This window comes from Sapajus apella, unplaced genomic scaffold (genome assembly GCF_009761245.1).
Source record: "Sapajus apella isolate SASKATOON/1434 unplaced genomic scaffold, GSC_monkey_1.0 scaffold70, whole genome shotgun sequence".
Classification (NCBI taxonomy): domain Eukaryota; kingdom Metazoa; phylum Chordata; class Mammalia; order Primates; family Cebidae; genus Sapajus; species Sapajus apella.
The window spans coordinates 1,751,424-1,768,309 of NW_022437010.1; the positions used below are offsets into that span (position 1 = coordinate 1,751,424).

General features: G+C 36.6%; 1 protein-coding gene across 1 annotated transcript in view; it reads left to right on the top strand.

The window, feature by feature from the left end:
- Positions 1 to 16,886, top strand: part of OFCC1 (orofacial cleft 1 candidate 1) — a 206,668-nt gene that overhangs the window by 34,187 nt on the left and 155,595 nt on the right. The window lies entirely within an intron of this gene.

Genomic DNA, 16,886 nt, shown 5'->3' on the forward strand with positions numbered 1-16,886 from the left:
TCAAGGACAGCGGGCTGGTCAGATGGAAGAAGCACCAATGTGCTTTCATCTGATGCTGCTGTGAGGAGTTTGATGCTATCATAAGGCCCATGTATGTGTCTGAGGAACATCATCACCTTCAAATGCATCTCTGCTTTTTGAATTTAAAATGAACATTCTTCAACAAATTGCATCTAGCACAGGAGATTTCCATATCTCCTGTGATGATTGAATTTCTTTCCTTGAATTCATGGAACCATCACTTAACTTTAGAATTTTGAAGGGGAAGTGATAGGATAACAATTTCCTCTTCTATAATCTTGAATATTAGTTGTGGTTGTAAAATAATAATTCAAAATTGCTCCTTAAGTGCATAATATTATGCATATTTTATAGTTTACAAAATACTCGGGTTTTTATAAAGGTTATTGCTGAGATATTGACAATGACAAATGTTACTTAGAATCAGCTGCAATACAAACCATATCCCACCAGTGGGTGCCAGTCATTGAGTCTGCACGTTTTAATAAAAGAGTAGGGTAAATTCTTACAAAAAGGATGCAAGCATAGTGCAAAAATTATTGTTATAAAATAGCTCTCAAAAACCTATTTTTAGATAATGCAGAATCCACAGATATTATCAAAAGACCTATGTGCAAGATAGGACAAAAACTCAGAGTTAGTTTTCACTGGTAGCTCTAAAGTCAGGGTGCATGTGAGGCTGGAAAAGTTCAGCCTTCTATTTACCCAAACACACTTGGGGGGTGAGAGACAATTCTAGTGAGTTCTGGGGCGGGGTATTGATTGAATTATCATTGACGTCTATTAAAATTTTGTAGGAATCACAATATATAGTTATATATGGTGGAATATTTGTAATGTGAGGACTCCCTAATTTTGGAAAGGTGACTTATTAAGTTATGTTCAATGAATAAGGAATGGTTCTAACTACAGACAGGGAAGTTTTATAAAATATTGCTGGTCACCTTTTCAGCTTCCCTAGTCAGTTATTATTGCCTGACTCCCACGGCTGACGTGGGATTCCCTGTTTCAGATCAGGAAGCTCTTCCTGTGCTTGTACCTGCAGCCAGATCTGTGCTGGTATGTGCTGTGGGAAGTTGGGGCTGGCTCTCTCGCTAGCTGCCAGTTCCACCTTTCTAATGAGCTCCTTTGCGATTGTTTTTGTTTTATTTCCTCCACTTCCTTCTAACTGCCTTCCCACTTTTTCTTCTCTTCTGCTTTTATTTTTCCCCCTCATTTCTTCCTGAGTGTTTTTCCCCCCTCTTCTTTCTGGAGTTCCTTTGTATCTACAAGATACATTTTATATGTATTGAAAACGCATCATCACCACCTATCCCCCCCACCACACACACTTTTCTTTTTAATTGAGTACCTTCTAGGAACTGAACACTATCTGAATTTTAAAAACAAGCACAACAACAACAGTAAAAACTATGACCCCTACCATCAGGGCAGGGGAGAAGAAGGAAGCTAAACATATATAATCCGGTACAATTTAATGAATGGAGCTGTGGTTGAGAATATCATATGACAATATCTTTTGGAGTTGAAATAGGAGAGCAGAAGAAACAGGAAGATGCAGGTGTGCAGAGAAAGAGCTCAACTCAGCGCCTCCTGACAAGATGTGTCCTCAGCCTTGTTATGCAGACACATAACATCAGAGCCTCTGGGTGGGTTCCAGAGAGGGGCAGACTGAAGCAAGCTGCAGTTCACAGCAGTTCATGTGGCAGAATTTTGGGAACACCTCAAAAGTCTTTCTTGTACACATCTGTCTTCACTTAGGTTGAGTTTTTTGTTATTGTTGTTTGTTTTTTAATAGGGTCTCACTCTTCAGCTCAGGCTGGAGCTGCAGTGGCATGATCTCAGCTGACTGCAACCTCCGTCTTCTAAGCTCAAGTGATCCTCCCACCTCAGTCTCCTGAGTAGCTGGGACTACAGGTACACGCCACCATGCCTGGCTAAATTTTGTATGTTTTGTAGAGAAGGGATCTTGCTGTGTTGTTCAGGCTGGTCTCAGGCTCCTGGGCTAAAGCAATCTGCCTGCCTCAGCCTCCCAAAGTGCTAGTATTATGAACCGCCACAACTGGCTTGGTTGAACTCTGTTCTTATGTTTATTTGTTCATAATCTATATTCCAAAACAATTTGAGATAGCTTGCAATAGAAACATAAATGCACGTAATTATAGAAAAGTTCAAGTAAAGACGAAAGGGGGATTTGAGAACATCTACAAAAGAGGACAAGTTAATGTACAAAAAAACCAGGACAATATTATTACCATAATTAAGCACTCATTTTTACACTGAGCTTCCTGGAAGTCATGGTATAAAGAGAAACACCATAAGTAGGCTAGCTCCTATTTATAATAGAAATTATGCTCTTTTTTTAAGTGTAAATAAGCCACCACCACCACCACCACGTTTTTATTTTTTACACTAAACTTTGGAAGGGTAATATAATGTTCATTTTTATATGGTAGAGAGTAGAAATTGCAAAATGCTTTATTATTAATTACTGGTAAATACCTTTTACTTAACATAGAATACAGATTTCAGTGCTACTACTATGTAGTAGGTGTGTAACATTTTATTATTTTCCAATTTTGCTTATGACCTGATGTAGGTAATAATAACTTGTGGATTAGTCAGAGTTCTCCAAAGAGGGATAACCACCTAGATAACCTTTTGACTCTCTTCCAGAATAATGTTTTTATAGTGTGTGTGTGTGTGTGTGTGTGTGTGTGTGTGTGTGTGTGTGTGTGTGTGTGTTTTGCAGGGGGTAATGACATGGCCTTAATGCTTTAAATTCACAAAAGAATTTAGAAGCCCTGTATTTCCTACTATATTGCAATAGCATATATTAAAGAATCCAGAACCATCTAAATTTCTTGTTTCTCATACCTAAATAGAAAAAAAAATCACATATAGAGAGTAGCTAATAGAAAACACTCATTCATTTTGATCACTTGTATATTCTTTTGTATGTTTTAACAAACCAAAATGGCTTATTCTGAGAAGATTCTTGCGTAATAGATGTCGTAGTTCATTGAACATGAGATCAGTTTTAATGGAGAAGTATCCTATTATGCATGTCTTGTAACATACATTTAAAAATCATTGTTCTAACTATCACTGATTTACAAAAGGGGTTTTCTTTTTCAGAACATGGCAGCATATTGAGTATTGAGTTGTGTCTATGACCCAGAATATAACTAAATGGCCATGATGGTTAATAATTTCTTTTTGTAATTATGTTTTCATATCTATAAATTAATTGATGAGAAAGTTATCTTGTACATGTTCTTTTAACACTCCTACTAGGTGATGATAGAATTTTCTATAATCAATTAACAAACCATTTTGATGAGAGCAGACAAAGAAAACCCCAAGGTAAGAGATCAATTATCTTCAATCTTTTATTTTAACATTAGTTGTAAATTGATTGAAATGGTTTCTTGGAAATGCTCACCTATCTTTTCTAAATATAACCATTCACTGATTACCTATGTGAGCTTTCAATGGTTGTAGATATTTAAATGTAGCTGAAGTTTAGGGGAAAAGTAATTATGACCCAATTTCCTATAATTGCATATAATTTATAACCCTAAGTGGTAAAAATGATTTAAGATTTACTGTTGAAGGATCTTAAAATGGCATACGGCATACTTGGATTCACTAATTTATGAGGCGATGTGCTACTCTTTTTAAAGACTGTGTCTTAGCTTTTAAACAAATGCTTTTGGGTGGTAGAAGACAAGTAGTATATTGTTCTCAACCTTAGTGTGGAAATTCACATTTGCAAATGTTAGGCTCTTTAAGTAAGAAATTATTTTATGTATTAAACTAAAAATTTAAAGGTCACCTTTAAAAACTGAATTTTAAATTCTTAGTTTAACGCATATAAATTCATACCAGAACCATATTGTAGTTTTTGCCAAAGAATTAAATATAAGTTGCCATATATTTCACGGGGAATAATTCTATTATTATTATTATTTACCGTGTGTGCTTAGTGCTTCTCAAACAATCATTTGTCTTCCTTATTAAAATAACTCCTCAAAGTATGTATAAGAGGAGAGGGCTGATCATGATTAAGTCTACTCATAGTTATTATTTCTATTAAATTTATGCTTACCTTTATCATTTACTAGCTGTGTGACCTTGGACCAATTAATTAACCTTTCTTTGTCATTTTTGCCAAATAAACATATAACACCTGTCACGTGGAGTAGTTATGAGGACTAAATTATTATTATATGAGCAAATGTGACAAGCACATACCTGGAATTATAAAGATAATAACAATAATCTTGCCGGCAAAAATATTAATGCCAGTTAAACATTTGAGTGCTTCCTAGGTGTGTGGAACTGTCCTAAACACTGTTCTAAATAATCCACTTGTTTAAACTTCATAACAACCTTTAAAGTTTAGTCCCCATTTTTATCCCCATTTACAGTATAATACCCTTTACAATTGTATTCCTGCTTGGGCACACCTCCCCTTAACTTTTTAGCCATCAGTTTGTGTGGTCAGCCATTTATTACTTTTTGCCTTTGTAAACAAAGCAAACTCATTTTTCAAGCCGGGTCATTCTGGGAGATCCCAAGTTGAAATGGTGTATTAGAATTATCCAGAGAAGTAGAATCCAGTTGGGCTGAAATATGTTATAGAGAGACATTTATTTTAAGAAATTGGCTCACTCCATAGCCAGGATAGCAAGTCTGAAATCCTTTGGACAGGCTCGCAGCCTAGAGAATCAGGTAGGGGTTGATGTGAAATTCAGGCAGGAGTTGAAATTGCAGTCTTGAGTCTGAATTCCACAGGGCAGCAGTCTGGAAACTCAGTTAGGAGCTGATGTGGCCATCTTGTGACTAAAATGTATAGGGTGGGCCAGCAGCCTGGAAATGCAAGCAGAGTGTCTATGCTGTGGCCTTGAGACTGAATTCCTTCTTCTTTGGAAAGCCTTTAATCTATGTACTTAAGAACTTCAACTGATTGGATGAGGCCCACACACATTGTGAAGAGTAATCCGCCTTACTCAAACTCTACTGATTTAAAAATTAATCACATCTAAATACACCTTCACAGTAACATCTAGATTGGTGTTGGGGCAAACAGGTGGGCATCACAGCCTGGTCAAGCTGATGCTTAAAATGAAGCATCATAAATGGTTATACTTAAGTCACACCCCTATAGGTTTAGTCTAACTTCTGAGTCAGCAAACCTATTGAACACCTTTTAGTGCTGGACACTGGGTAGTGCACTTTTATGCGTACTATTTCTTTTCCATTCGGATAGCTTTTTCAGCTTGGATCCTTTGAAACCACCTAAGTCAAACATTTACAGATAGCATCTAATAGATCTTCTGAAATCATTTATGGACTTACAAAAGTCTCTTAGAATTTATAGAATAGGCATTTTATGAAGTATTTTGTAGAAAAGGATGTAGCTAAGGCTTATAAAGTATAAAGACTTATGCAAAGTAATATAGTGAATCAGGGAGCAAAGAACAAGGCCAGGGGACCTCAGGACACTCTAGCTTAGTGCTCTCTCCAGCACCCCACCTCATTTCCTCCTGCAGAAGAAGCCCTGTTCTAATGATTCTCATTAACATTCTAGACTAGGAGACATGGAAAATTTCATATTATACCTTCCAGCATTTTTTACAGACTGGAAGAGGGAGGATCATTTTATATTTATAGCATGCATCTGCATCTGGCTAGATGAATAGGTACCTTTTGTAGATGATACTGTTTTCAGGTGATAGAGAAGTAAAGTACACATACCATTTATATAAATGCAGGCGTTTCTATGCAGATAAACAAGGTAGCCCAAATAAAGTGCCTCTGTCTGCAGAGCTCAGGAAGTGTTCTCAGAGATCCCAAGATGGGAAAATCAACCAAAGAGCTCTGGCTTCTTCTAAGCCTATTCATCTCCTAAACTGGTTACAGCAACACAGCAAGTAAGTGGTAAGATGTTGAAGTAAACAACATGTAATATTAATGCACAGAAAAGCACAGTACCCGCATTTCAAGATATATTTGGTAACTGGGAAAAAGGCTTAAATGTACAGCTGTACTTTGTTGCATTTGTAAACATTATGGGATAAACAAATGTGGTTGTGGTTGGTTTTTAATCTTAAAACTTCTGTGCTTTAGTTATTTTCCAGTACATGAAATAGAAAATAATTTGCTAATTGGTCGATTATGAAAAACCAAACTTTATTGCATATGAGAAAATCAGTGATTAGTCTACTGTGTGTTTAGTCAACATTAAATTGACAAAAACAAATGGAATTCCATGTGATTTTCTTGGGTTAAACAGATGAGATCGGCAGGGAGGAGACTCTGAATTTTGAAGCACCTGGGAGTTCCAGTGAGAATCACAAAATCCACAAAGAAGCCAGTGAAGCCACCCCTGATTACCTTGAGGAGTTCCAAAGATATGCTGAAAAAAACATAATTCTGCTTGGAAGTTCTCCACTAGAACAGGTCAGCGTTAACAGTATATTCAGAAATGTAAGACAATCTCTCTTTTTCAAATGACAAGTTGAAGTGGCATGCCTACACATGGTCTGCTGATTTTGCTTACCAGCACACTCTTTCTAGAATACTCGATGACTTCATTGAGCAATTTTTAAATTTTTTATATGCATTGTAAAATGTGTAGGCAGAAGTTATGCTCCTTATCAATATCCTTACCTCTCCTGGCTATTGACAAGGAGCGTAACTTCCACCTACACATTTTACAAAGTGTATAAAATTTACTTTGTACAATGTAGTTTCATTATGTGCTTTTCTTTTGTGTTAGACTGCTCATTTCTAGTGTATTATGAATTACTGATGATAAAATCTAAAACCAGTATACACATACTTGGAAAAATTAAGAAACTGCTTGGACCTGTTTGCTTAACACTGTATTACTATGTGAATATTCTTGCACTTCTAAAGTCACTATTTAAGGATCTTGGGTATTCTAATTGTTGTGAGTTGCACCACACAAGAGTTTTAGCTGTTAGACTATCTTGACTTCAAAGACAATCTCATTTCTCTTCTGATTTCTGTGTCTGTAGGTTCTATTTATGTGTAATGTGCCATTATGTGCTCTGACCCACCAAAGACAGGAGAAGTGATAAAAGTATAAGAATCTTATGTGTCTAGCTCTAGCATGTGTGTGTGTTGTTATTGTTGTTGTTTTGTGAAAGGTACGCAGACTCAGGCTAAAGAGGAAAAAATTCACCGGGTGAAAAAGACTATTCTCAATGAGATCTTTTATAACAACATGTCACAAGTGGAGATATTATTTGGAACTTCAGAAGAGACAGGAATAGCTTAGGTGGAGGCTGGGGGGTAATATCCTCGAATTTGGAGTATGGAAATTCCATAAAAGTTTTTCATATCTTCCTTTGCGCCACTCAGGCCAGAATATCATGGACACATTAAGGTTATGTCTATTTTAAGCTTTCTCAAGCAAGTGACCCAAATTAGCAAATACAGCCTTCCTTAACAGAGCCAGTTAGATGGCTCCGATAGTGGTTTGAATTGTGTTCTCCAAAAATATGTGCACCTTGGTATCAGGGAATGTGACCTAATTTGGAAATAGAGTCTTTGACGGTATAATTAAGTTAAGGATCTCCAGATGAGATCATCCTGAATTTAGGGTGGACCCTCAATCCAATGACTAATGTCCTTTTAAGAGAAAGGAGAGAGAAATTCGAGACTCAGACATGTGAGGGGGGAAGAAATTGAGGTGATGCATCTACAAGCAAAGGACCACCAAGGATCGCCACAGTCACCAGCAGCTAGGAGAGAGGCATGCAGTGGATTCTCCTGAAAGCCTAAGGAAGGAACCACCCTGAGAACACTTTGACTTTAGACCTCTGGCCACCAGAACTCTGAGACAATAATTTCTGTTGTTTTCAATGATCATGTTTGTGATACAGTAGTTTTTTATGGCAGCAGTGGGCAACTAATATAGTTCCTGGGATAGGTGATCTCACTGGCTAGGCTTCACTTCACTGCTCTGTTAACCCTGCCTCACACCTTTATGAAGACAGGGCTCTCAAAGGACATGGAGGTGAAAAGATGTATATTTTTATACATCTTTTTTAAAACAAGCATTTTTCAGATGTATATTCTGATACATTAACAGTTCAACATTTCCATTTTTTTTTGCACCACATAGTGCCATTGTATATGTTTTAATTTGCACCATGTTTTTGACCATGAATACCTGGATTTCTTTGGGATATGTGGCTAATATTTTTAAATCCTCATTCTGTACAAGATAAACTGAGGCACAGAATGCTCATCTGCTTCACTGTTGTGAGGCTGTCATTCAAAAGCCAGCACAGTGTATAGAAGCTCAACACAAGTAGAACTCAAGCCTGCATTTTTACCATGTGTCAGTATTAGGAGACAGTCCACATATTCAGGAGAATTCAAGTCTTCTGCAACTATGACCATGATTCCCTTTAAAACACTGAAATTTGTGATCCTATTTTTTTCTCCTAATCAATATGTCTTAAATTATGTGAAATTCAACCTAAACTGACTACCTGAATAATTGCAAGAGAAATCATATGCTGACCTATGATCATAGGTTCATATGACAGATTCCTATGGGGGAAGGTGGCTGAGCTGGAGTCAGACCTCTGTTGGGACATGGCTTTTACACTCACAGGGTGTCAGATCATAGGCAAATTATTTAACTTCCCTGACCTCAGTTTCCTTATCTATAATTCAGGGGAAATTAGATCTACCTCATTGCATTGAATGAAGGATGAGATGAGTCATCCATGAATAATCTAGCTCAAAGTAGCTGCTGATTAAATGGTAGGAGGTACTATAGAGAGCAAAGATTCTAACACCCTTTCTTAGGTCAACGGTCACAATGTTCTTATGTTCACTGTGTTGGGAAGTTCTATGAACACACAAGGTTCATAAGCAGGAAAAAGCTTCAGATTTGGTGTTAGAACTCATAGCTTTCATCTCCATTCAGATGTTTATATGAACTTAGACCTCTGTGTTAAATAGGGCTAAATGATTTGAACCTCTTATGGGTGTGTGGGGATTGAGATGTGTCCAAGTGCCTGGCAGTTAATGTTTTCTTTTTCTTGTGACTCATTTTCTATATTTGTTGAGACCATTACCTATTTTGACTTTTTATCACTACGTATTGTAATGGTGAACTAATAATTAGAAAAGGCAGGGTGTTTAAATGGAGATGCAGGCAGGGGAGTTCCAGCTGGGGTGAGTGTTGCTGGCTGAGTCTCTTCTCTTAAACTACTTATCTATAACTACTGATTTATCTGCTGATTGGAGTGATTGCTTCTCATCGTAACATTACAGAGCCTTGTTGTGGTGGAAAACCTGGGATGACAGAAGAATTCAGATTGTAAAAAGAGATGGGTCGCTTGACTAAGGTTACCGGTGGGACTGAGTTGGGAATTGTCTAGTACAGAGGTTACTATTTGAACGCTCATTAGATTTAGAGATCCTGATAGTTGATGTACATCTTGCAGAGAAAAACAGAAGCAAAATCTCATGTATGTATACTGTACAGCGAAAGGATGGTGTTATTAAACTTTGTGAAATTTGAATATCCAAGCATATCTACTGTGGGACCCCTACTTTTTTCCTGTAGACAAAGTAGAATATGGAAGAATGAAGAATTTCCCTTCTCACTTTGCAAAAGCATTATGTGTGGTTGTGTATGTGTATGTCTGTATATATGGTTGTGTGGGGGAATGGATGTCTATGCATATATGGCTCTGTGTGTGTGTGTGTGTGTGTGTGTGTATGTGTGCATGAACATGGTTGTGAATGTGTGTGTTGGGGCAGGGGGTGTGTAGAGCCCCAGTGGGACTGGTACCACTGAATTCCCAAGGATCCAGCATAGAACTGATGAGAAAATTACTCTGGAGTTGAGCTTTAGTTAGCAGGGGTGATGGCAATGTTAGCAGTGATGGAGTCACTCCTGAAGCTATAGGAAGCATCAGCCAGGACTAATATATGAGCTAATGTAAGTCACTCATTGGGGACTCCAGAAGTACCCAGAGAAGGAGAAATTCTCAGCTGGCTGATATCTCATGATAAAGGCAGATGTAAGAGCCCATGAAATCTGGCCTTAGGTAAGGTGAATGTGACAGATGAAGAGGATAACCACAACACTACAGAAACTTAAAAAAAATTGGGTCACTTAATGTGACCACTTTTTATTCCACAGTTATCAGTCTACATAGGATAGGCTAGCTCTGTAGGTATCTCAGAACAGTACTATAGGTGATGCTTCCTGTCCAAGGCCATCAAAGAAGCAGGGTATCATCTGATATGGTTTGGCCCTATGTCCCCACCCAAATCTCATCTTGAATCGTAATCCCCACATGTCCAGGGAGGGACTGGTGGGAGGTGATTGGATCATGGGGACAGTTTCTCCCATGCTGTTCTTATGACAGCAAGTGAGTTCTCACGAGGTCTTATGCTTTAAAAGTGTTTGGCAGTTTCCCCTGGATCTCGCTGTGTCTCATGCTTCAACATCATAAAACACACCTTGTTCTCCTTCACCTTTCACCATGATTGCAAGTTTCCTGAGGCCTCCGCAGCCATGTGGAACTATAAATCAATTAAACTTTTTTTTCTTTGTAAATGACCCAGTCTCAGGTATGTATTTATAGCAGTGTGAAAATAGGCTAACACAGTATCCCAAAGCATGATGAGATTGGAAGAAACAAAACGAAGAGTTGGGAAGATGAGAGGGCAATTGGGTAGGTAACATTTTCAGAGTCAGCTGAGAACATCCCATTTCAAGGGCCATGCAAATAATGAAATGCCATATTTATTTTTATCATAGGGCAGTTGAGTTGCCTAAGTATAGAAAGCAACTTTAGAAATATTTGTGCTGACTTTTTATATCCCACTGACACTGGGAAGCTTGTAGGAATGATTTTATGAAATGACTTAGGTCTGAAAATTATCTAGTAAAGAATAAAACTAATTGATTAAGTGAATAAATTTAATTAATTTAGTCACAGAGGACATCCAGGGAAACAATAATACATTGTTTTTCAAATATGTATTAAATTAGAAATAAAATAATTTTATTTTACATGTTAGCTACCAGGAGGAAATGTTTTCCTGGAAGTTCGCTAATATCTACTGTATGCCGTGTACCTGTTCCTAATCAGTTGCAGATAACTAGGTTTTCCTCTGAATTTTAATTGTAGACAATCCATACATTTAGTTTATTCAATTAGGAAACCATGATTTAAGGATGCTTTTATTTTATTTTTTTGGCAATTAATGAGTAGTGTTTTTTAAGTTTTTTGTCTTGATTTAAAAAATAAAATATAGCATTTAGGCTAATGGTGGAATAAATATGTGAGTCCAAACTAAGCAGAGGCCGGAGAAACATTCTGAAAAACAAGCCAGTATATACCAGCAATTAACCCTACTTTCCCAAATTCTTCATGACTTTCTGGCATTTGGCAGCAGGTATAAATCAAATCTAACACTGTGCAGTGAGTGAATGTCAAGTTTGAAGTCAGATACATGGATATATGAGAGATTTTAAAATATAAAATCTGTAATAAAAGTCTATGTAAATTCAAGATGAAATACATAAAGTACTTTAACAGATTAATCAGTATATTTTCTGTAAGCCAGAACTAACTAATGTAGTAGCTCAAATACCGTCCCTTTAACATTATATTAAGTATAAGTGCAGGTATAATTTAAAATTCAATAAGTAAAACTATAAAAGGTAAAGAAGCAAAAGCACAGAGCACAAATATTTTATGGTTAACAAAACAGTGGTGATTGTCCATATTTTAATTTAAGGGAAAGGATAATGACACTGCCATTCTTTATAGTTCGCAAGTTTCCATAACATTCTTTGCCTTTTCTGAGACAGGCAAGAAAAGTGCCCTATTATTATAAATGTGAAAGAAGCTCTAGAGGACAGAAATATCATTTTACAGTTAAAAGGCTCACAGAATTTTAAAAGAAAGCTTTTAATATTTGGTTACGTCTATATGAGACTATTTTACTGTCTAATTTATAGCACCCCTAATTTTTCCACATTTGGCTTTCTTTTTATTTATTGTTTTATTTATTTTTAAATTCCTTCTTATCTACTTAACACACTTTTTTTTTTTTTTTGACGGAGTCTCACTCTATTGCCCAGACTGGAGTGCAGTGGTTCGATCTCAACTCACTGCGGCCTCTGCCTCCCAGGTTCAAGCGATTCTCCTGCCTCAGCTTCCCAAGTAGCTAAAATTACAGGTGCCCACCACCACACCTGGCTAATTTTTGTTTTTTTACTAGAGACTCCACCATATTGGCCAGGCTGGTAGAGAGTTTCACCATATTGGCCAGGCTGGTCTCAAAATCCTGACTTCAAGTGATCCACCTGTTCTCGGCCTCCCAAAATGCTAGGATGACATGTGAGCCACTGTGCCTGGCCTATGTGACATACCTTTTGAGTTGGCCAGTATATTCTGGAGACATTAGGACAGAGACATTCTTGCCAAAGCTGACTGGAATTCCAAGAGAAGCAGGCTACCACTGAGAATGAATAAATATTTTAGTAACATTATCTTTGCTTGGAAAATTATTTAGCAGTGACAGTTTTGTATTTGCTTAGTATTGGGTCACATTCTATAAGCACTTCTAGGTGAAAAGTTTTTGTTTCATTTGCAAAACAAAAATGATGCTTTTTTTTTTTACTTTTTTCTTTATGATTTATTTTATATATGATCTTTTTTTTTCTTCTGCCATTGGCAGTATTTTTAATTTTGAAACATAAAATAACCTCCATTCTCCTTTCCAATACTAGGAGCCATTGAAGTTGATAATTAGGCAACTGAGGTTGCTGAAGAAATTTATATCATTTAAAAAAATATGTGGGCTCACCTCATGACAGGAATCTGTGAATGAGTAAAGTAGCTGATTCTACAATCATTCAAAATAGAACGGTCCAAGCATGTATCCCTGGTGGTCAGACAAAGTCCAAGGATAACATTTTATGTATGTATAGATGACATGGGCTGATTATTCTTCAGTGAACGTAATTTTTTAGAACTGAAATTTAGTACAAATAGATTGTCAGAGAGTTTAAGATTGTATTATTAGATAAGAATCAGAAGGGCAGAAATTCTTTATTTCTGATTAGGGCAGTCACATTTTCTTTACTACTCAACTAAGCCTTAGCGTACGGTTGGTTCACGGGCTCTTATGGAAGTTCAGGAGCCAGACAGGACAGGAACCAGAATAGAAATCTGCCTACCTCTGCATGGACTGGGGTGAAAGAAGAATGTGTTTTGTCATTATTGGGAGTACAGTAAGTCCTCACTTACATTGTCAATAGGCTCTTGGAAACTGTAATTTTAAGTGAAATAACATATAAAAAAATTAATTTTGCCATAGGCTAATTGATAGAAATGAGTTAAGTTCCTATGGCATATTTCTATTCACAAGTACATCACGAAACATCTAAATAAAGACCAAAATACTTCTAATTTTAAGCACTGAAATAAATGTAGGCTATACATATGTTTAAGAAAAATTATTAAAAATGAGAATATTGGCTAAATAGGAAAAATTTTTACCCACTTATTCCAGTTTAGGGTGGAAGGTGGCTGGAGTCTGTCCCAGCAGCTCAGGGCACAAGGTAGGAGCCAACCCTGGACAAGACACCATCCCATTGCAGGGTGCACTCACACACCCCCACACTCACCCACACTGACAGCATAGACACACCAGTGAACCTAATGGGCACATCTTTGGGATATGCGAGGAAGTGGGAGGAGCCAGAGAGAACCCACACAGATATGAGGAGAATGTGCAGACTCCACACAGGTAGCGGCCCCGGCAGGGAATTGATTTTCTTTGTCCTTGTTGTAATGAAATAACATTGACTGAAACATTATTTGGGGAAACTGCTGTATAGGTTTCTATGTGCTTATGAAACCATACAGAGGAAAGAGCCAAACAAAAGAATGCAATAATCACCAGTAGATTTGCATATTTGGTTAAACTTTCAGATTCTGAAAGTTAGGTATTTAAAATTACGGTAAAGTTGTTCTTAACTTGCTTCCAGCTCTTTTTCTTTATTTTTCATTTATATATGGGTCACCACCACAATGAGCAAGATATTTCCTCAAAGTTCAAGGCAAGCTCAACTGGCTGCCAATTAGCCTTTTGGCGAGAAGTCTTCTGAGCTTTAGTAAGCTCTGAAATAATATTAATGCATGAGTTTTGGATTTTTGTTTCAGAGCAAAACATCTATGTTTTATGGAATTTTGCTGCAGTTTCACCATACTGAGTATGCCACATTCAACATTACTTTATTATGTATAATTTTAAAACAAACAACACCATTTTGACAAAAGATTGAATAATTTCACCCTCTTCTTTGATTACTTATTTTAATTCCCTTATAAAGTTTCTGGTATAACTAAGCTTTCTTCAGAAACTCAGCCCTTATTTATATAACAGCAATGGATTTATGAGCCTCATACTGAAAACTCGTGCTGTGTAAGACAGAATTGAGAAACTGCATTGCTTTCAGGAGGAAGAAACTCCCGTATTTGATATCAAACAAATGTAATAGCACTTCAATAATAAGATCAAGATACTTATGCTATATTCCATGAGTTTCTTGAGAGAAAGGGCTATATCTTTTTATCTTCAGCACCAAGAACAGGGCCTGGAAGAATACAAAGTTACCTTCATGGAATGTTTGTTCAATGAATGAATGAAGGAGTGAGTGAATGCTTCAGATAACTAGTATGGGAAAATTATCATGGATATCACTGGCTTATAAATGTTCTGTGATATTAATTTTCTCTAATGCTGTTATAATGTCATTATGTGGAGTGTTATGATTTGGTACTTTCATGTATATCAACTAAATTACTTTTAAAAATATTTAAGTGTCATAGAATAGAGAAAAGGGCCCTTTAATAATATAATAGCTAACATTCATTGCATACCTACTGACACTATTTAAGCACTTTGCATAATTTAACCTCACAGCTCCATAAGTGGATAGTATATTATTACCCCCATCTTATAGAAGAGCAACCTAAGGCACAGAAAGGCCAAGTAACTTGGGAAAGGTTTTACAGCTAATAAGTTGCTCAGTCAGGATTATAACTTAATTATAACCATTATACCATCTTGCTAATGAGAGTACACAGTTTTAAAAACTATGGCTTTTTAATATAAAATTTTTTTGTCAATCATCAGCCGCTTTACTTTTTGCAGGAAGTGACATCCTCAGGCCAATGAAGTGATTTTCACATACTTGAAATTATAGTAGAATATGGACCACAATATTTTATGAGGCAAGTGATAACATTATTTCACCTTGTATTTGGTAAACCATGTATGAGTCAGGTTCTATGGAGAAATGAAACCAATAGAATACACACACACATGTCTATGAGGAGATTTATTGCAGGAATTTGTTCACATGATTATGGAAGCCAAAAAGTCCCACCAAGCGCTGTCTGCAACCTGGAACCAGGGGAAACTGATGGCTTATCTCTCAGTTTGAGTCCAAAAGCTGAGAACCAGTGATAGTGGTGGGGGGGCTGCTTGGGTCCCCAAATAAGTCTTGGAGTTCAAAGACCTCGAAACCAGGAGCTCTGTGTCCAAGACAGGAAAAGTTGGATGTCCTAGCTCAAACAGAGTGAATTCACCCTCCCTCTTTTTGTCTATTCCAGCCTTTGATGGATTAGATGCTGCTCACCCACACTGGTGAAAGCTGTCTTTATAACTTGGTCTACTGATTCAAATGTTAATCTCTTCTGAAAATACCCTAACAGACACACTCAGAAATGTTTTACCAGCTATCAGGGCATCCCTTAGCCCAGTCAAGTTGACACATCAATTTAACCATCACAAACCTAGAAAAACAAAGTTGGTAAATATTTACAATAGCTCAAAGACTCATTGATATTCCTAGCAATTAAACTGGGAAAACAAAGCCCAATGCAGACTAAATTACAAAACAATCATTCCTTTATTTAAAAACAATTATTAATATTATTTTTGATTAACAAACATAATTTTATACATTTATGGGGTTCATTGTGATGTTTTAATATGTGACTACAATGTGGCAGACTTAAACCAGGCTAATTAACATATCTATCACCTAGCTTACCTATCTTTTTTATGGTGATACATTTGAAATTTGCTCTTATTTTGAAATATGTAATACATTATTATTGACAATAGTCATCCTGCTGTACAATACATCTCAAAGCCTATTCCTCCTGCCTGTTTGAAACTTTGTACCCTTAGATCAACATCTCTTCCCCATTTTTTCCTCTCCCCCACCTTCTGGTAACCACTATTCAACTTCCTACTTCTATGAGTTTGACTTTTTTGGATTCCACATAAAGGTGAGATCATGTAGTGTTTGAATTTCTGTACCTGGCTTATTCCACTTAGCATAATGTCCTCCTGGTTCTCCCAGATTGTCATGAATGACAGAATTTTCCTCTTTTTTTTTTAAGGTCGAATAGTATTCCATTGTGTATATATACCACATTTTAAAAGTCCATTTATTCACTGATGGACACTTAGGTTGATGCCATTTCTTGGCTACTGTGAATAATGTTGCAATAAACATGAGACTACAGATATCCCTCCAACATATTGATTTCAGTTTCTTTGTATATATATATATATATATATATACCCAGAAGTGAGATTATTGGATCACATGGTAATTATAATTTTATTATTATGGTAATATGTTTTTTGAGGGATTTTTATACCATTTTCTGTAATGGTTTTACTAGTTTATATTCTTATCTATCAAGTTCTTATCAGGTATATGGCATGCAAATATTTGCTTTTGTTGTATGGGTTGTCTC